Source organism: Octodon degus, unplaced genomic scaffold, assembly GCF_000260255.1.
Source record: "Octodon degus isolate 3935 unplaced genomic scaffold, OctDeg1.0 scaffold00064, whole genome shotgun sequence".
NCBI lineage: Eukaryota > Metazoa > Chordata > Mammalia > Rodentia > Octodontidae > Octodon > Octodon degus.
In genome coordinates this window covers 11,508,457-11,514,531 of record NW_004524640.1, presented here as the reverse complement: position 1 = coordinate 11,514,531, position 6,075 = coordinate 11,508,457, and the positions used below count along the sequence as shown (strand labels likewise).

Here is a 6,075-nt window from a genome sequence, read left to right as displayed (position 1 = left end):
TGTGGCCAGCTCAGCCCACCAGGGGGCGGGGCTGGCTGGCATGTGGTGCTGGGGGATTGAACCGCGGTCCCTGTGGTTTGCTAAGCTTGTTCTAAATAGGTGCTTTAGACCACTGAGCCATCTCACCAGCCCCAGTGCTTAGTTTTTCAATTCAGTATTTAGGGGTTTTCTTTTTAAGCTGCATTTGCATGTGTATATATGCAATTCTTTGTGCATTTTTATCACATATACATTTGTGAGCTGGCTCCACACTTGGAATAGGGAACTGTTCCATCTCTGCAAAAGAAGTCCTTAATGCCACCCACTCCAGTCCCACGCTTAAGCTCACCCTCTGGCAATAACTATCCCTTCTTCACCGCTTTTGTATTTGGGTGGATATAGTTTCTAGAGAGTTACACAAATGGAATCAGACAGTATATCCCTTTTAAAATCATATTTTTCGGAGTATAAAGCTCTCAAGGTCTATTCAGGTTGTTGTACTGAGCAGTAATTTTTATTGCTGAGCAGCACCATATTATAAAGATGTATTAGAGTTTGTTCAATTTTTCTGATGAAGAATATTTAAATATTTCTGACTTTGAGTTTCTTTTGAAAAGGCTACTGTGAATGTTCATGTACAAAATTTTGTGTGCCAAGTTTTCATATCTGTAGGATATATGTCCAAAAATATGATTGCAGCCTTGTATGCTAAGTTTTGTAGGAAGCGCTCCAACTGATTTCCAGAGTGGCTACAACTTTTTATATTCCCACCACCAGTGTGGGATACCCAGTTTCTCTGCCTCTACACCAATTTTTGGTACAGTATATTACTTCTATTTTCATTTAAGTTGTTATAATAGGTTTATAGTGATATCTTGTTGTAATATTAATTTGCATTTCCCAAGTGACTAATGAAGTTGAACATCTTTTCATGTGCTTCTGTGGGGCATTATAAATTGTTTGAAAAAATAAATATATGTATTCAAAAAGATATATAGATATATGCATATATATTTTGCCCATTTTCTAATTGAATTGTTTGACTTTTGCCATTGAATTTTGTGCATTCTTCATATATTCTGGACACAAGTCCTTTGTTAGAATGTGATCTGAATGTATTTTCTTCCTGTCTATGGATTTTCTAACAATTATCTTTCATTAAGAAGTTTTATATTTTGATTAAGCGTAATATTGCCAGTATCTCCCTTTATGGATCATGTTTATCCTTCATTTGTAGAGTGTATGTCCTTTCATTTACCTCAGTGTAATAGCTTTAGAAACCATGACCGCAGGCCATGATTGATGACTGGGTATTTTGGCTTCTTTTATAAACAAAGGAGCCCAATGTCTGAGCCTAATTTCAAGCAGTGAGTGCATATTCAGCCCTCACATCTTTGATGAATACTTTGCATTTGTGTTTACCCCCCTAGAGTTGAGCTCCTTCTTTTCTCTTCTTATGGCCCCAGAGCCCCAAAAGTCTACAACTTTATTATATGTTTCTATTCATGCTCTCCATGAAGATATTAATCTGTTTTCAGCATTACTGCATCTTTTAAATTTTCACATTTGTGTTTCTGTTTCATTACTTTGTGTTTGGAAAGGAGAGGTATCCTCAAAGCATGAACTTATAAAACCATCCTGACTAGAAATCCATTCTCTCCATGACTATATGAAATTCTCATTTATTTGTGTGTGTCTTAAACTGTACATGTACGTGTGTGTCTTAAACTGTACATTCTCCAATTATGAGGAAAACTTCTTGACAGAATATTTTTAGTCTCATTCAATACTGAATATTCTGTTGATAAATTTTTGTTAATGAAGTGAAAACCTAGCAGTCACTGTATACATGGTATCTTTTCTTCTTTTCCTCCCTTGGTCTCCTGCTCAGAATGCTTTTTAAAAAACTTTTAATCTTTTATTATTTGGTACAGAGTCTCACTATACTGCACAGACTCATAGTGATCTTCCTGTCTGAGCCTCCCCAGCACCAAGATTACAGGCATGTGGCACCACACTCAGTTTTGGTGGCCAACATGGCTCACCTGGTTCCAGGGCCTGCACGGAATGGGGTACCAGGGATTGAACCTCAGTCCTTGTGCTTGCCAGGCAGGTGCTTAGACTGCTGAGCTATCTCCTCAGCCTCAGGATGCTTTTTTAGTGTTTCCTGTCATTATTCCTGCGGGGAACATTGGGATTCTTTTTTGGCTTTCTCTTTCCAATCTAATTAGGTACTGGATTCAGTTGTTTTTAATAGCAACTCAGAAAGGTACATAAACTTGAAATTTGACTGTTTCTTGTGAAATTTCTCATAGATTGAAAATACATTATTTTAAGAGATAAGGAATTAAGTCAAAATGATTTTTAAATTTGACATCAATATTTCCTGCTGATGGCCTTTAGGGCAAAAAATTTGTCTCACAACAAGTTTCGAAACTGGATTTTCATTTTTCCAAGCATAGCTGCATCATACTATCCCGTCATCATGTTGACAAGCATCTTCTTTTGTTGTCAGGAACATTTGACCCAATATAATATGTCCTCTCCAATAGGCTGTTCTGTAGCTTAGAAAAAATTTAACACGTTGAACAGTAAAACTAATTGTTGCAGTGTGCTGAATGAGAGATACTACGTCCACATTAATTGTCTCATGTTCCTAACACAACCCAAGAAGGAAATGATGTTGACAATTGCTTGGGCAGAAAGAGGACACCTAAACAGGTCTTTTAAAAATTTTAAATAGAAATCTCTTTAACTATTCTCTTTTTGCAAATGAAAGAAAAATGACCTTAAAAGCAGTAAATAAAATTCTGAAAAGAATAGAGCTTTCAAAAAGCAGAACAGTGATGTTTTTAAAACTAAGTAAAGGCTTTACATTTATGACAGACATGAGTGTGTTTACTCTGTGCTTAGTGTCCAGAATTTGTATTATTAAATTTGCTAATTAATAAGGCTCTTTGTGGCTTCTAGCCACCTCAAAAGTCGTTCTTTTCCTGTTTGAGGAGATTGAACAATAAGATTGTGATTTTTTTGGTCACAGTTGTTTCCATAGCAACAGATAGGGATGCTGAGAAGTGGTTCACACAAAATTAAAGCTGACCAGAATCTTCACTCTAGTGCTGAATTGCTAAATTGATAGCAATAGTTGAGAAACATTTATTTCCTATTGCTTCTACTTACTGTTTTGGTAAATGAAGAATATACATTCTATCCTTGGATTTATTTCCATGTCATTTAGTATATTAGCAAAAATTTGAGCTCATCTGAATTGTTAGAAAAGTAGCAGTTATACTGATTCTTGGTTAATTCAGCATTTCTGTTTCTTGTGTCATTGTTTTATGCTTAAAAATCCTCTTTCCGTATTTATATTTATTATTACTCTTTTTAGTAGCTTTAGGGACTGTTTCTTCTTTCTTCTCCAATTCTGCCACTTGTCCTTCCTCCCTCCTTCCCTTCCCTTTCCATTCCTTCTTTTCTACTGATGCTGGGACTGAACTGAGCACTTCACATATACTGGACAAGTGCACTACTACTGAGATACAACCTCAGCCTTATTACATCTTTTAAAATTAGAGAATGCTTATTGCAAAAAGTCCAAGAAACTGTAAAAGATGAAAAGCTAAATTTCTCCTTATTCCTCCATACTCCTTGAGTTCCTCTCTGAAGGCAACTATTAGTACCAATTTTTTTTTTTTTTTTGAGACAGGGTCTCACTATATAGTTCAAGCTTGCCTTGAGTTCACTATGTAGCCCATCCTGGCCCCAAACACATGGTGATCCTCCTGCCTCAGCCTTCTGAGCACTAGGATTACACATGTGTGCCACCACACCCAGGTATTATTGATAGAAATTTTAAATGAATACTTGGGGAAATTTCCTATATCTACACATTTATTTTACCCAAATGGATTCATTCACTATACATTTTTCTACAGCTTCCTTAGAACTAAAGCAATATATCTTGGTTATCTTCTTACTAACGTAATCATCTAATATTTTTTCAAAGTGAGCTTCTTTTATATACTTCATAAAGTATGTATTATGAACGCTTTTATTTTTATTTATTTAATTTCCTCATTCATTTTTGCAGTACTGGAAAGTGAACTGAAGATCTTCACACTAAGCTACATCCCCAGCCTTCTTTAAAAAAAATTAATCTTATTGAGAAATAGCAATGAGACAGTTTCAAAACTGATTAGTAGGACAGTTTCAATAATTAGTACATTGCATCTTGTTGTCTTTGTAGTGGTTATTCATAGTACAAGATGCAGACATGATATCCTTACAAAAACTATTAGTATAAATCTTTCTTCTCATTCAATTAAGAGAAAGTAAATGTTTATCCTATTTTGTATATACAGATACAAAATGGTCCTTCATTTATATCCCTTTTTTTTTTTTGTTTAGTTTTGTCAGAGATGGTTATTCCATTGCCGTTGAAATATTATAGGTGTGTGAATTCAGCAACCCAGCCTTTTTTTTTCCAATTTTGAGAAAGGATCTTGCTAAGTCTTTAAGTTGCCTAGACAAAGCTTGAGCTAGCAGTCCTCCTACCTCAGAGAGTGCTGGAATTATGGGTGTACACCTGTACCTGGGATGAACACATTTCTGTATCAGTGCATATAACTGTTATATTTTCTTGATGTATAAATTAATTTATGTGACTATTCCCTATTGATTTATCATCTTTCTCCTTGTTTCTTTGCCTTCCCCCTCCTTCTCTGCTTGTTTGTTTGTGTGTTTGTTTTGGGTTCTAACCCAAGATCTCAGATATGAGAACACTCATACCACTAAGGCACATCTCCAGCACCCTTCTTGTCAGAATCTAAGAGTTATTTTTCTATTGAAGATTTACCCCATTGTCTGGTTCTTTGTCTATTCATTTTCAGTTAATGATTTTATTTTATTTTATGACTTTTTTGCCTTATAGAAGTCTTTAATTTTTATGTTTTATTTTTTGAGACAGGATCTTCATTGCAGTGCTTCTGTCTCAGCCTGCCAAGTGCATGTGCCATCCTGCCTGACCTCCACTTTAATTTTTGTATGGTCAAATGCATCTGTCTGTCTTGTATAAGTTCTATATTTTAATATTAATTTTAATGTTATTAGCCTTTTTTATTCTAAGACTTTACAAAATCATTCCTTTCCTTAAAAGACTATTTTTTAGGTGACTGGCTGTGTGTTGGTGCATGCCTGTAATCCCAGCGCTTGGGAGGCTGAGGCAGGAAGATTGCCAAAAGTTGAAGGCCAGCAGGACTACATAGTGAGTTCAAAGCCAGCCTGAACTATGGTAGACCCTGTCACAAATAAACAGACTATGTTTTAGAGCCATTTTTGGTTAATAGGAAAATTTAGGAGAGGGTATATATAGATTTCTTCTTATACTCACTTTTTCTCCACACACACAACCTTTCTCCTACATCAGGGTTCACTCTTGGTACTGTGCATACTGTGTGTTTTGAAAAATGTATAATGCCTATGCATGTCCACAATACACTAGAACTTTGTGTGATATCCTATCCTCAAACTGTTAGAAGTGCTGGTCATTTATTTGCCAGTCCAGTATTTATCTTGTTATACTCTTAGTACTTCTTTGCTGTCATGAAAACTTTTTCTTAGTTCATTCGTTTTGAAACATTTAATTTTTAATTAGTGTTTAATTTTCTGAATATTGCTTCATCTTAATTTTTGTTCTAAGATTTATACTATATCTTTGACTTACAATTTATTTAAAAGTCATCGTATGGTATCTTGTCCTAGTATTAGAAACTTTAAAAAGAATATTTCCATTTACTGTTGACTTTATATTACTTCTTCCCTGTCTTTTATACACACACACACACACACACACACACACACACACATATATGAAAAAAATACGTGTATAACCCAACATAAGATTGGTGCTGTTTCATAGAAATCTGCAGTGACCTTTATTTTTTTTTCAAAATTTTATTGATAAACAGATAGCAATGAGACAGTTTCAAATCAAATCGGAAGTACAGTTTCCACAAATAATACACTGCATATATTCTTCTTAGTGGTTAATTGCTGTACAAGATGCGGACTTGAGATCCTATTTACAAACACCATTAG

The 6,075-nt window shown here is 34.9% G+C and overlaps 1 protein-coding gene across 1 annotated transcript in view; it reads left to right on the top strand.

Moving 5' to 3' along the window:
- The window catches only part of Enthd1 (ENTH domain containing 1), a 137,093-nt gene that overhangs the window by 62,112 nt on the left and 68,906 nt on the right, over positions 1-6,075 (top strand). The gene's annotated exons all lie outside the window — the stretch shown is intronic.